Source organism: Bombina bombina, chromosome 2 (assembly GCF_027579735.1).
Source record: "Bombina bombina isolate aBomBom1 chromosome 2, aBomBom1.pri, whole genome shotgun sequence".
Classification (NCBI taxonomy): Eukaryota; Metazoa; Chordata; class Amphibia; order Anura; family Bombinatoridae; genus Bombina; species Bombina bombina.
In genome coordinates, this window is record NC_069500.1 from 1,426,215,693 (window position 1) to 1,426,230,880 (window position 15,188).

Consider the following 15,188-nt stretch of genomic DNA (forward strand, 5'->3'; position numbering starts at 1 on the left):
TTTACAAAGGTTCTGGGGTCTCTTCTGGCGGTCCTAAGACCACGGAGCATAGCAGTGGCCCCTTATCTAGACGACATCCTGATACAGGCGTCAAACTTCCAAATTGCCAAATCTCATACGGACATTTCTGAGGTTGCATGGGTGGAAAGTGAACGAGGGAAAGAGTTCTCTATCACCAATCACAAGGGTTTCCTTCCTAGGAACTCTGATAGATTCTGTAGAAATGAAAATTTACCTGACGGAGTCCAGGTTATCAAAGCTTCTAAATTCCTGCCGTGTTCTTCACTACATTCCGCGCCCTTCGGTGGCTCAGTGCATGGAAGTGATCGGCTTAATGGTAGCGGCGATGGACATAGTGCCATTTGCGCGCCTACATATCAGACCGCTGCAATTATGCATGCTCAGTCAGTGGAATGGGGATTACACAGATTTGTCCCCTCTGCTAAATCTGGATCAAGAGACCAGAGATTCTCTTCTCTGGTGCTATCTCAGGTCCATCTGTCCAAAGGTATGACAATTGTAACAACAGATGTCAGCCTTCTAGGTTGGTGTGCAGTCTGGAATTCCCTGAAGGCTCAGGGATCGTGGACTCAGGAGGAGAAACTCCTCCCAATAAATATTCTGGAGTTAAGAGCAATATTCAATGCTCTTCTAGCTTGGCCTCAGTTAGCAACCCTGAGGTTCATCAGATTTCAGTCGGACAACATCACGACTGTGGCTTACATCAACCATCAAGGGGGGACCAGGAGCTCCCTAGCGATGTTAGAAGTCTCCAAGATAATTCGCTGGGCAGAGACTCACTCTTGCCATCTATCAGCGATCCATATCCCAGGTGTAGAGAACTGGGAGGCGGATTTTCTAAGTCATCAGACTTTTCATCCGGGGGAGTGGGAACTCCATCTGGAGGTGTTTGCTCAATTGGTTCATCGTTGGGGCACACCAGAATTGGATCTCATGGCGTCTCGACAGTACGCCAAGCTTCCTTGTTACGGATCCAGGTCCAGGGACCCAGAAGCGACGCTGATAGATGCTCTAGCAGCACCGTGGTTCTTCAACCTGGCTTATGTGTTTCCACCGTTTCCTCTGCTCCCTCGACTGATTGCCAAAATCAAACAGGAGAGAGCATCGGTGATCTTGATCGTGCCTGCGTGGCCACGCAGGACCTGGTATGCAGACCTGGTGGACATGTCATCCTTTCCACCTTGGCCTCTGCCTCTGAGACAAGACCTTCTACTACAAGGTCCTTTCAATCATCCAAATCTAATTTCTCTGAGACTGACTGCCTGGAGATTGAACGCTTGATTTTATCAAGGCGTGGCTTCTCCGAGTCAGTCATTAATACCTTAATACAGGCACGAAAGCCTGTAACCAGGAAAATCTACCATAAGATATGGCGCAAATATCTTCATTGGTGTGAATCCAAGAATTACTCATGGAGTAAGGTTAGGATTCCTAGGATATTGTCCTTTCTCCAAGAGGGTTTGGATAAAGGATTATCAGCTAGTTCTTTAAAGGGACAGATTTCTGCTCTGTCTATCCTTTTGCACAAGCGTCTGGCAGAGGTTCCAGACGTCCAGGCATTTTGTCAGGCTTTAGTTAGAATTAAGCCTGTGTTTAAACCTGTTGCTCCTCCATGGAGCTTAAACTTGGTTCTTAAGGTTCTTCAAGGAGTTCCGTTTGAACCCCTTCATTCCATTGATATCAAACTTTTATCTTGGAAAGTTCTGTTTTTGATGGCTATTTCCTCGGCTCGTAGAGTCTCTGAGTTATCAGCTTTACAATGTGATTCTCCGTATCTGATTTTCCATACAGATAAAGTAGTTCTGCGTACAAAACATGGGTTTTTACCTAAGGTAGTTTCCAACAAGAATATCAATCAAGAGATTGTTGTTCCATCATTGTGTCCTAATCCTTCTTCAATGAAGGAACGTCTTTTACATAATTTGGACGTAGTCCGTGCTTTAAAGTTTTACTTACAAGCGACTAAAGATTTTCGTCAAACATCTTCCCTTTTTGTTGTTTACTCTGGACAGAGGAGAGGTCAAAAGACTTCGGCAACCTCTCTTTCTTTTTGGCTTCGGAGCGTAATACGCTTGGCCTATGAGACTGCTGGACAGCAGCCCCCTGAAAGGATTACAGCTCATTCTACTAGAGCTGTGGCTTCCACCTGGGCCTTTAAAAATTAGGCTTCTGTTGAACAGATTTGCAAAGCGGCGACTTGGTCTTCGCTTCATACCTTTTCAAAATTTTACAAATTTGATACTTTTGCTTCTTCGGAGGCTATTTTTGGGAGAAAGGTTCTACAGGCAGTGGTCCCTTCCATTTAAGTACCTGCCTTGTCCCTCCCTTCATCCGTGTACTTTAGCTTTGGTATTGGTATCCCACAAGTAATGGATGATCCGTGGACTGGATACACCTAACAAGAGAAAACATAATTTATGCTTACCTGATAAATTTATTTCTCTTGTGGTGTATCCAGTCCACGGCCCGCCTTGTCCTTTTAAGGTAGGTCTAAATTTTAAACTACAGTCACCACTGCACCCTATGGTTTCTCCTTTCTCGGCTAGTTTCAGTCGAATGACTGGATATGGCAGTTAGGGGAGGAGCTATATAGCAGCTCTGCTGTGGGTGATCCTCTTGCAACTTCCTGTTGGGAAGGAGAATATCCCACAAGTAATGGATGATCCGTGGACTGGATACACCACAAGAGAAATAAATTTATCAGGTAAGCATAAATTATATTTTTTTCTTTATCAAATCTGTTGGTATAATTCTTAGAAAGTCTCTATATCCCCTAGCCAGGGTAGTTATATGGGTTGCTTCCAGTTCAGTGTATGTAAACGTTTTGGAGTGAGAAGCAGACTGATTTCTTTTTAATGACACGATTAGTCCACGGATCATCATCTAATTACTATTGGGAATATCACTCCTGCCCAGCAGGAGGCGGCAAAGAGCACCACAGCAAAGCTGTTAAATATCACCTCCCTACCCTCCCAACCCACCAACCCAGTCATTCTCTTTGCCTACGTTAAGAGAAAGGAGGTGGTAAAGTTAGGTGTTAGAAAAGAAGGTAATCGGTGGCGGCAATGGACATCATCCCGTTTGCTCAGTTCCACCTCAGACCTCTGCGGTTAAACATGCTCGGGCAATGAAACGGAGATTATGCAGATTTGTCTCCTCGAATACTAATGGAGCAGGAGACAAGGGATTCTCTTCAATGGTGGTTGTCTCTGGATCATCTCTCCTAGGGAACCTGCTTTCGCAGACCATCTTGCGTGATTGTGACAAAGCCTTCTAGGATGGGGAGCAGTCTGGGGCTCCCTAAAGACTCAGGGGGTTTGGACTCAGAGTCAGTTCTACCTATAAACATTCTGGAGCTGAGAGCGATCTTCAATGCTCTTCTGGCCTGGCCCCAGTTAGCCTCGGTCCAGTTTATCAGGTTCCAGTCGGACAACATGACTTCAGTGGCTTACATCAATCATCAGGGAGGAACGAGGAGTTCCTTAGTGATGACGGAGGTAACCAAAATAATTCAGTGGGCGGAAGCCCACTCTTGCTTTCTGTCGTTGATCCACATCCCAAGGGGTGGACAACTGGGAGGCGGACTTCCTGAGCAGGCAGACCTTTAATCCGGGGGAGTGGGAACTCCATCCGGAAGTGTTTTCCAGCCTGATTCTCAAATGGGGTCAGCCAGAATTGGATCTCATGGCATCTCGGCAAAATGCCAAGCTTCCAAGATACGGGTCGAGGTCCAGGGACCCTCAGGCGGTACTGATAGACGCCCTGGCGGTACCTTGGATCTTCAGTTTAGCATACCTATTTCCTCCGTTTGCTCTTCTTCCTCGGGTCATTGCTCGAATCAAGCAGGAGAATGCCTCGGTGATCCTCATTGCACCGGCTTGACCTTTGCAGGATTTGGTATGCAGATCTGGTGGACATGTCGTCTTTTCCACCTTGGAGACTTCCGTTGAGGAAGTACCTTTTAGTTCAAGGGCCCTTTCTTCATCCAAATCTAATTTCTCTGAAGCTGACTGCGTGGAGATTGAACGCTTGATTCTATCCAAGCCGAGATTTTCAGATTCGGTCATTGAGACCATGATTCATGCTCGTAAGCCTGTGACTAGAAAGATTTACCATAATATATGCGTAAATATCTATTTATTTTTTAAGACACAATGAGTCCATGGATCATCTTAATTACTAATGGGATATTCACCTCCTGGTCAGCAGGAGGAGGCAAAGAGCACCACAGCAGAGCTGTTAAATAGCTCCTCCCCTCCCTCCTATATATCTATATATATATATATATATATATATATATATATATATATATATATAAGGAGAGATTCTAGTGGCGCAACCATTAGTTCAATCTAATAAAAAGATATAAATACGACAATCAATAGAAATATTTAGACTTCTAATAACGGATGTTATATATATACTTTTGAAAAATTAGATTGACTATGTAAAAAGGTCAATAGATTAAGGTAACTTAATTAGAGCGATAAAATGTAATGGTAGCTTTCAAAGCAGCCTATAAACATTAAATGTGTCATGAACGCTTCCGTTCATCGCCGTGTCGCCGCGGCTCCCGGAACTCCTCTGTGTCTCTGACGTCATGTTGCTTAGCAACATGACGCTTTCTCTCACACCCCTCTGATGACGGTTACGCTCTGCCCTTTAAATCTCGGCGGGAGATCTGAATCTGGGCCCGTTTGTTGTTTCCCTGGATTGTGAGTACCATATCAGTTTTGTTCTTCTGTGTACCGACTTCTGCCTGCCTGACCAAGCCTCTTGCCTAATCCCTACTTGCTGATATTTGGACATTGACTTCTGCCTGCCTGACCTTGCCTGTAGCTATTACCCTTTTGCTGATACTTTGATGCCGACTTCTGCTTGCCTGACCCTGTCTTTTGCCTATACCTTTTGCTGATATTTGGATGCCGACTTCTGCCTGCCTGACCTTGCTTTGGCCTTTACCTTTAAACCTATTCTTTGTTAAACAACACCTGCCTAAAAGGGACATTTACTTTTACAAGCTGCAAAAGAGAACTTTGCCTTTCTGTTTGTTATACACCTGCTTAAAAGGGACATTTACTTTTACAAGCTGCAAAAGAGAACTTTGCCTTTCTGTTTGTTATACACCTGCTTAAAAGGGACATTTACTTTTACAAGCTGCAAAAGAGAATTTTGCCTTTCTGTTTGTTATACACCTGCTTAAAAGGGACATTTACTTTTACAAGCTGCAAAAGAGAACTTTGCCTTTCTGTTTGTTATAAACCTGCTTAAAGGGACATTATACTTTTACAAGCTGCAAAAGAGAACTTTTCCTTTGTTTTACTAGCCTGCTAAAGAGGACCTTTTTCAGAAGCTTCAAGTAAGAGCATTTCCTTTTTGTTCTTTGTACTTTGTGGCTTTCCTGCATTCTGGAACAATATTCATTTTTGTTATCTTCTAATCTGCTTCCTGAGTGGGTCACGTCCTGGATATTTCTCAGTGTGCTAGCGTGTGCTTTCAATTCACGCTAGCAGTTGGGTTACATCCCGGATTGATTCCTGAGCGGCTGACATTACAAACGGGCCATAAAAATGGACCCCACTGAATTATCTATGGCCGTGGCTCACCAGGGACAGCTCTTGGGTTCTCATGCCACTCACTTGCAGTCTCTGGACACTAAACTTGATCAAATTACTGCTCTATTACAAAATTTGGTTGCTACCGCACCTCCCAATCCTAATCCCAATCCAAATCCGATTGAGGCATTACCTCCTCCGATTCCTAACAATCAGTCTCAGGTACAACTAAGTCCCAGGATTCCTCTTCCGGATAAATATGATGGGAATCCTGAAGAATGTAGAGGCTTTTTGAATCAATGCCGTCTTCATTTCCGAAATAGCCCTACTCTCTTTGCTACTGCCTCTTCTAGAATCACGTTTCTTATTTCCTTAATGAAAGGAAAAGCCTTGGCTTGGGTGTCACCTTTGCTAGAAAAGAATGATCCTATACTGTTGGATGTTGATACATTTCTATCTACATTCTCAAACGTATTCGATAAACCTGGAAGGTCATCCGCTGCTGAAGCAACTCTCCTGGATTTACGTCAAGGAAATCAACCAGTCTCTCAATATGCAATTGAGTTCCGCACCCTTGCCTCTGAAACCACTTGGAATCAGGGAGCACTCAGAGCCGCTTTCCGTAAAGGACTTTCTGAGCGTCTCAAGGATGAATTGGTGTATCGTGAACTTCCAGAGTCCTTAGAAGCCTTAATAAATCTCTGTATCAGTCTCGACGCCAGGTTTCGTGAACGCCAACAAGAAAAGGATAGAACACAGAGGACTTCCACTCGAACTCCTTTTCGTTTAGCTCCTCGTTTTTCTAATCCAGTCACTCCAGCCTCTCCTACTACTGATCAGGCTGAACCCATGGAAGTAGGAAGTATAAAATTAACTGAGACTGAACGCTTAAGAAGACGGACTCTTGGCTTATGTCTGTACTGTGGCCTTAAAGGACATTTATTAAGGGATTGTCCTACTAGGCCAGTAAAAGCCAGGGCTTAACTCTAGTCCAGGGAACTGAGTTAAGCCAAAATAGTGGTCATTCCCTATACAAGAAACTCTTTGTTCCAGTAACTCTTCTAATTGGACATAAGAAGATCTATACCCAAGCTCTAATTGATTCTGGTGCTGGAGGTGTGTTCATTGACTCTACATTTGTTTCTACTCATTCTATACCCTTACTAAAGAAGGAGTATACCATTTCAGTCTCTACGGTCAGTGGAGATCCTTTGGGTTCTGGATACATTCAGTTTTCTACTCAACCCTTAATCCTCACCGTAGGAATACTTCATTCTGAGACAATTTGTTTCGATGTCATTCCCACTCCGCAATTTCCCATTATCTTGGGATTACCCTGGCTCCAGATTCACAATCCCATTTTTTCTTGGACTTTCGGTGAACTCACTTCCTGGGGATCTACATGCCAGACTAAATGTCTTCAAAAGATTACTAAGTTACCACTCACTATTGCTCTCACAGTTGAAACTCCGGAATCCTTACCTATGCATTACCATGACTTTGTGGATGTCTTCTCCAAAAAAGAAGCAGAACGTCTTCCTCTTCATCGCCCTTTTGATTGTCCCATTGACCTCCTTCCTGGGGCTGCCTATCCTCGAGGCAAGACATATCCACTTTCTAAACCAGAAAACATGGCTCTGGAAGAATATATAAAAGACAATCTGGCTAGAGGATTTATTCGACCCTCCTCTTCCCCTGTAGGGGCTGGTTTCTTTTTTGTGGGAAAAAAGGATGGCGGATTAAGACCCTGTATTGATTATCGTGGATTGAATCAGATTACCATCAAGAACAGTTATCCTCTGCCCCTTATTCCTGAACTTTTTACTTATCTTCAGGGAGCCACCATTTTCACCAAACTCGACCTACGTGGTGCATACAACTTGATCCGTATACGCAAAGGAGATGAGTGGAAGACTGCCTTTAACACTCGATTTGGGCATTATGAATATTTGGTCATGCCCTTCGGGCTATGCAATGCTCCGGCGGTTTTCCAGCATTTTGTAAATGAGATCTTTCGTGATTTTTTGAATATTTTTGTTATCATATATCTGGACGACATCTTAATTTTTTCTCAGAACCACCAAGATCATGTGCACCACGTCAAGAAAATACTTCAACGTCTAAGAGAATTCCATCTGTTTGCTAAACTGGAGAAATGTTCTTTCCATCAAAAATCCATACCCTTTCTGGGTTATGTAATATCGGCATCTGGATTCGAAATGGACCCTACTAAACTTTCTGCCATTTTGGATTGGCCTAGACCTGATTCTTTGAAGGCTTTACAACGTTTCCTAGGCTTCGCCAATTATTACAGAAAGTTCATCAAGAATTTTGCTACTATTACTTCTCCTCTTACTTCTCTCACAAGAAAAGGACAAAACTGTAAAGTATGGCCGTCTGAGGCTATAGAAGCTTTTGAATCTCTCAAAGAAGCTTTTTCCTCAGCTCCTATCCTTCGTCATCCAAATCCTGAGTTTCAATTTATTCTGGAGGTGGATGCTTCCTCTGTTGCTGCTGGAGCGGTTCTGTCTCAACGAATACCAGAGACTGGAAGGATTCATCCTGTTGCTTTTTTCTCTAAAAAATTCACTCCTTCCGAATTTAACTATGACGTAGGGAATAAAGAGTTGCTTGCCATCAAGATGGCATTGGATGAATGGAGACATTGGCTGGAAGGTACTTCTTTGCCATTTACTATACTTACTGATCATAAGAACCTTCTGTATCTCCAAACAGCCAAACGACTAAATTCCAGGCAAGCACGCTGGTCCTTATTCTTCTCTCGGTTTCACTATAATTTGTCTTACATACCTGGATCAAAAAATATTAAAGCAGACGCACTTTCCAGACAATTTCAAGATACCCCAGTTCCTGAGTCTGGTACCATTCTCCAACCTCATGAAGTCATTGCCCAGTTAACAACTTCTTGGTTACAAGAATTACAGTCCGCTCAAGAGCATCTTCCTTTGTCCTGTAAACCTCCCAATGGTTTACTCTTTGTTCCTGAACGCCTTCGTTCCAAGATTTTATTTTGGGCTCATGATAGTCCCCTTTCTGGACATCCTGGCATCAGTATTACCACTCGAAACCTCAAACAACATGTCTGGTGGCCTACACTCTCTCAAGATGTGAAGGATTACGTCTCAGTATGCACACAATGTGCCATGAACAAAACCCCACGCCAACTTCCTTCAGGATTACTCCAACCATTGCCTATACCTCACCAGCCTTGGACTCATGTATCCATGGACTTTATTACTGATCTTCCCTTGTCCACTGGGAACAATACTATCTGGGTGGTGGTCGACAGGTTCACTAAGACGGCTCATTTTGTACCCTTGCCAGGATTACCATCTGCCAAAAGACTCTCTGAACTTTTTATTCTACATATTGTAAGAATCCATGGATTTCCTCTAGATATTGTTTCAGATAGAGGGGTACAATTCGTTTCTCGATTTTGGAGGTCACTTTGTAAACATTTTGGTACTACTATATCTCTCTCTACTTCTCACCACCCACAATCGAATGGTCAGACTGAAAGAGTAAACCAGTGTCTTGAAACATATCTTAGACATTATGTGGATCATTATCATTCAAACTGGACTTCTTACCTTCCTTTGGCTGAATTGGCCCATAATGCCCGGTACAATTCCTCCCTTCAGACTTCTCCTTTTCATGCAGCTTATGGATATCAGCCTAGGACATTCCCTTTGCATACTTCCTCCACAGTGAATCCTGCTTCTGATCTTACAGCCCGAAGATTAACTCGACATTGGCAGAAGATACATCGTATTCTTTCTGTAACTTCTAGACGTTACAAGTTCTTTTCGGATCTTCGACGGAAAAAGGCTCCCAAATATCGCCCTGGTGATAAAGTTTGGATTTCCTCTCGATTTCTTCGCCTGAAACAACCTTCTAACAAATTGGGACCACGATATGTGGGTCCTTTCCGAATACTGGGTCAGGTATGTTCCACTGCTTATCGGGTAGCTTTACCCAAGTCTCTCAAAGTCCATCCGGTATTTCATGTTTCTCTTTTAAAACCTGTGATGTTTAACAGGTATTCTAAGCCTTTTTCTAAACCTCCACCGTTATTGGTGCATGGACATCCTGAGTTTGAGATCAGCCATATTCTAGATTCCAAATTGCAGGGCAAGAAATTGTATTATCTCATTCATTGGAAGGGTTATCCAGTCACGGAACGTTCTTGGGAACCTGCTCATCAAGTAAATGCTCCTATATTGGTCAAGTCCTTCCACAAGACTCATCCTGATAGACCTGGTCCTGTCCCCCGGAGGGGTCCTTGAGGAGGGGGTGCTGTCATGAACGCTTCCGTTCATCGCCGTGTCGCCGCGGCTCCCGGAACTCCTCTGTGTCTCTGACGTCATGTTGCTTAGCAACATGACGCTTTCTCTCACACCCCTCTGATGACGGTTACGCTCTGCCCTTTAAATCTCGGCGGGAGATCTGAATCTGGGCCCGTTTGTTGTTTCCCTGGATTGTGAGTACCATATCAGTTTTGTTCTTCTGTGTACCGACTTCTGCCTGCCTGACCAAGCCTCTTGCCTAATCCCTACTTGCTGATATTTGGACATTGACTTCTGCCTGCCTAACCTTGCCTGTAGCTATTACCCTTTTGCTGATACTTTGATGCCGACTTCTGCTTGCCTGACCCTGTCTTTTGCCTATACCTTTTGCTGATATTTGGATGCCGACTTCTGCCTGCCTGACCTTGCTTTGGCCTTTACCTTTAAACCTATTCTTTGTTAAACAACACCTGCCTAAAAGGGACATTTACTTTTACAAGCTGCAAAAGAGAACTTTGCCTTTCTGTTTGTTATACACCTGCTTAAAAGGGACATTTACTTTTACAAGCTGCAAAAGAGAACTTTGCCTTTCTGTTTGTTATACACCTGCTTAAAAGGGACATTTACTTTTACAAGCTGCAAAAGAGAATTTTGCCTTTCTGTTTGTTATACACCTGCTTAAAAGGGACATTTACTTTTACAAGCTGCAAAAGAGAACTTTGCCTTTCTGTTTGTTATAAACCTGCTTAAAGGGACATTATACTTTTACAAGCTGCAAAAGAGAACTTTTCCTTTGTTTTACTAGCCTGCTAAAGAGGACCTTTTTCAGAAGCTTCAAGTAAGAGCATTTCCTTTTTGTTCTTTGTACTACTTAAAGGGACGTTTTATCCTTTGTGGCTTTCCTGCATTCTGGAACAATATTCATTTTTGTTATCTTCTAATCTGCTTCCTGAGTGGGTCACGTCCTGGATATTTCTCAGTGTGCTAGCGTGTGCTTTCAATTCACGCTAGCAGTTGGGTTACATCCCGGATTGATTCCTGAGCGGCTGACATTATGACAAACATATTCACATATATCACATACAGTAATATGAATACATAAGATACTATGAGCGTATCAAAAATGGGATGGGGGTCTCATAAAATCTTAACAAAACAATACTTAGTTGTATATTTAATGAATGCCCCTAATAGGTGGTGGACATCGTATTTAAAATGTCAAAATGTTGAAAGTCACTTATTATAGAATCTTCTTAGCAGAATAAATGTATGAACGTTTTCATCTATAAACCGTACAGCCAATACGATAACAGTTGGATGTTATAGCTCCCTTTGGGAGTCTACTTACACTCCTTCACCTCAATCCTATGAGGTAAGTGCCGCGCAGTGTAAGGGAAATCCCTTAGGAACACAGATGAAAGTTGTCTCTTGATGTCTTTAAAACCCAATGTTTCTCTTCCAAGAGCCGTCTCCAGGCATATAAGGCATAAGAACACAAAGAGGAAAATAATAGTGCAACCCTGTATCAAATAATTACACCATTTATTATAATATCGAATTTGTGCTTACAATAAAAGACCTTCATATCGCATGAGGTAATTAAAAACATGTAGTGCCTTATCAGACAAATGGAGTACAATATTGCCCTTTCTTTGAAGAAAGCACTGTGTGCAAACGTATGAAAGGTATCCTGACACGTTTCGAAGGGGATCACTGGTTTAAACCCTTCTTCCTCAGAGGCTATCACCGTTTGCCATTCTAAGTTGGTTTAAAAAGTCTTCCCGGGGCGGCGGCACGACCCCTTTTTATCGTCATTCATTAGTTTCTGGTTTGGGCTATTACGTAGGCACCACGTGTTCTGATATCACGTGTTGCTTCATTCAATTCATTGGCTAGAAAATGTATAACCTTCCTAAATGTAAATTGCGATATTTTACATATTAATAAAAACAATTCCATGTACATAATTGGAACATCCTATGATAAAAATAACATTTTAGTATTCGTGACATCCGAAGCGCTTGTAATCAGCCTCTTATTTGTGTATAAGTTGTACTAAAAGCATTGTCTATTTTGTCTTTTGCAAAACTCTTGATGCAAGATGTATACTAAACTCATTAGACTTAGATATACTAGGAATGAAGTGTCACTATGTGCGTGTGCCTGATACTATGCCGTTGTGATTCTATTTGATAGTGATTCTATTCAGCCTAGAACATGGCATGATAGCAAGTATCGCGGGGGAATAAGAATAAATGTTATTAGTCTGTCTTCATAGATAAACTATTTGCGCCGGATTACAGGATTAATATGAACTGGATCCCTTATAACGGCTATACTATTGGATTTAAATTTAAATACGCTAATAAGATTATTTAGTTAAATGAAAAATATTTTTTAAAAACATAACTAGAAGATATGCATATTTAAAATGCTCTGAATTGCTTCCTAACATAAACCTAATTTTACAATAATACACTAAGCTTTAGAATTATAGTTAAAAGTATTAAACGAGCAAGAATAGTATTTGTAGGATGTTACGGTACCAACAGGATACCAAGGGTTAATACCAGATGGAAGATGCCCTGAATGTGAGATCAGCAACTCACAACCCAGCTAATCCCCCCCCCCCCAAACATGAGACCTGGCTCCTCATTGAATGTTAAAACAGAATGCACTTTATTGAAGGCTATATGCCCAGTATTTATGCAGGTCTGACCCCAGATGGGGGGGTTGAAAGAATATTGTACATTAGATAGAGGGAAAACGCCCTTTGACATGCCACAATAGAATTGCATTACTTAAGCAGATAAACAAGTTAAACACAAGACACACTTGAGCCTTTCTTATCACTTGGGCGTCTGCTCTCTGGATGTGATTAAACAATGTGAATGTTTATCACTTAAACTTAATTACAACACACAATAGCTGATGCCAGCAACCTTGTATTTAGAAAATAGCTTCTTAAAACTGAACAAAGTTAACTCTTTCAGTACTGACAGAAGGGTCTGTCACATAGGAATTAGATGATATAATCATCTCTGTATATTCCATTTAAATATGTACTGCATATCGGAAATTTTATTCCAATAGTTCCCAAATGTATTCTAGTAATCTTAAATACTGCTTCTTATACAATACGAAAAATAAAGAAAGAAAGGGGACAAGAATAGATCTCTGAAAAATTATCAAAAATATTTGAAATATTTACCCATAGGATAGTGAGGTACATACTCATACTATCACTCAATAACCCTATTGGATACTGTCTAGAATTCCCCATTCGCAACACATCTACTATAATATATGATTTAAATTTAATGTTAATACCGGATTTCAAGGTTAATCTAGATGTGGGAGAATTTTAAAGAGATATCATATATCGCGTTAATAAAACATATTTTGTTATTAAGATTTCATTAAAATTCATTTTAAAACATATCGAAGAAATAGTAATCAATGGGGTCTCTATGCTTCTTGCATTCAAATTGCGGTTAATTTCATATTGTCCCAATAAATATTCTTATAAAGAGACTGCTCCATAGTTAGTATTACGCTATTTCGGTACAATTATATACTGATAATTATAATAGATCAATAATTTACAATTTTAAGAATTTGGGTACCCCTAGACAGGGCTGGGGATTTGGTAGAGCACATAAATGGATAACAGAGAGTTATAGATTAGACTAAGAAAGCAGCCAAATTGATGTCTTTATTTGTCCTCGTGGTACTAGTGTTTTGAGGGTATATATCCAAAAAGTCTCTTTCCTGCGGAGTTCTAACTCCCTATTTCCACCTCTTCTTCTTTCAGGAATAAATTCAATTACTGTCCCCCTTAGGCAGCTGGAATCTTTGTTGTGTTTTTTTAGATAGTGTGCCGAAAGATTGTGGGACATATCTCCTACTTCTATATTATTCAGGTGTTCAGATGGTCTTGTGGTGCGACCCACATACTGTAGGCCACACCCACATTCCAATAAATAGACTACATTTTCGGTTTTGCAATTGCAAAGAATGTTAATATCATAGCCTTTTTTAGTGGCTGTGGACACTATTTTCTTAGTAGGCTTGCTTTTCATATAGTGGTGCTCACATGCTAGACAATTGCGTCTATTGCATTTATAAAATCCCGTTGTAGATTTACTTAACCAATTATTCTTCGCATCAGAATCTCCTTTTAATTGGCTGGGTGCCAATATAGTTTTAAGATTTTGATTTTTCCTGTAAATCACTTTGGGTAATGTTTCCGTTATCTCCTTCAGCACATCATCCTTTTTCAGGATATTCCAATGCTTTTTTATTATATTTCTGATTTCCACAGAGCCTTCATTATAAGTAGTTATAAAGTTAACCTTATTATTTTTCAAAACTGAACTCTGAATCTGTTTGGATTGACCAGTATTTAGAAGGTTGGTTCTGTCCATTTTCTCCACTCTGTCTAGAGTGTTTTTTAGTTTATATTTATTATATCCCCTTGCTATAAATCTTTCTGTGAGGTTCCTAGCTTCCTGGTCAAAATCTTCCTTTCTGGAACAATGCCTCTTAATTCTTTGATATTGTCCCACTGGGACGTTGTCAATCCATTTTCGATTGTGACCACTCTTGGCGTGAAGATGGCCATTGCTATCTGTGTCTTTCTTATGCAATTTGGTTTGTATAGATTGGTTCTCCTGAAAGAATAGTACGTCCAGAAAATCTCTCTCGGTGGTACTTCTTTTGCCTGTGAATGAAAGATTGTATTCATTTGTGTGGAGTTGTTCGATGTAAATATTCAAGTCAACATCTGTCCCCTTCCAGATAAAAATAATGTCATCGATATATCTTCCCCAGATGACTATGTTGGGAAGAAATACATTATTATGCCAAATTATTTCCTCTTCCCATGCCCCCATGTACAAATTGGCATAGCTGGGGACAAATTTTTTCCCCATTGCCATGCCATTTATATGGAGAAAATAATTATCCTCAAACAGGAAAAAGTTCCTTTCCAAAATGAACTTGGCTGAATTTAGTATAAATCTCTGATGGTTTTTTGATAAAGATGTTTTTCTTTTTAGCCATCAATCTAATGTCTTTATGCCCTTATCATGGGGTATGTTGGTATAAAGGGCACTCACATCCAGTGTTACTCAGATGTAGCCTTCCTCCCATTTCATTTTATTACATTTTTCCATTGTGTCTGGAGTATCTCTTAGGAAGGACTTCATGGTTGGCACCAGTGGTTGTAAGTAGATGTTTATGTATTCAGACAATCTTGACGTCAAGGAGTCTATCTCAGAGACTATAGGTTTTCCCGGGGGAT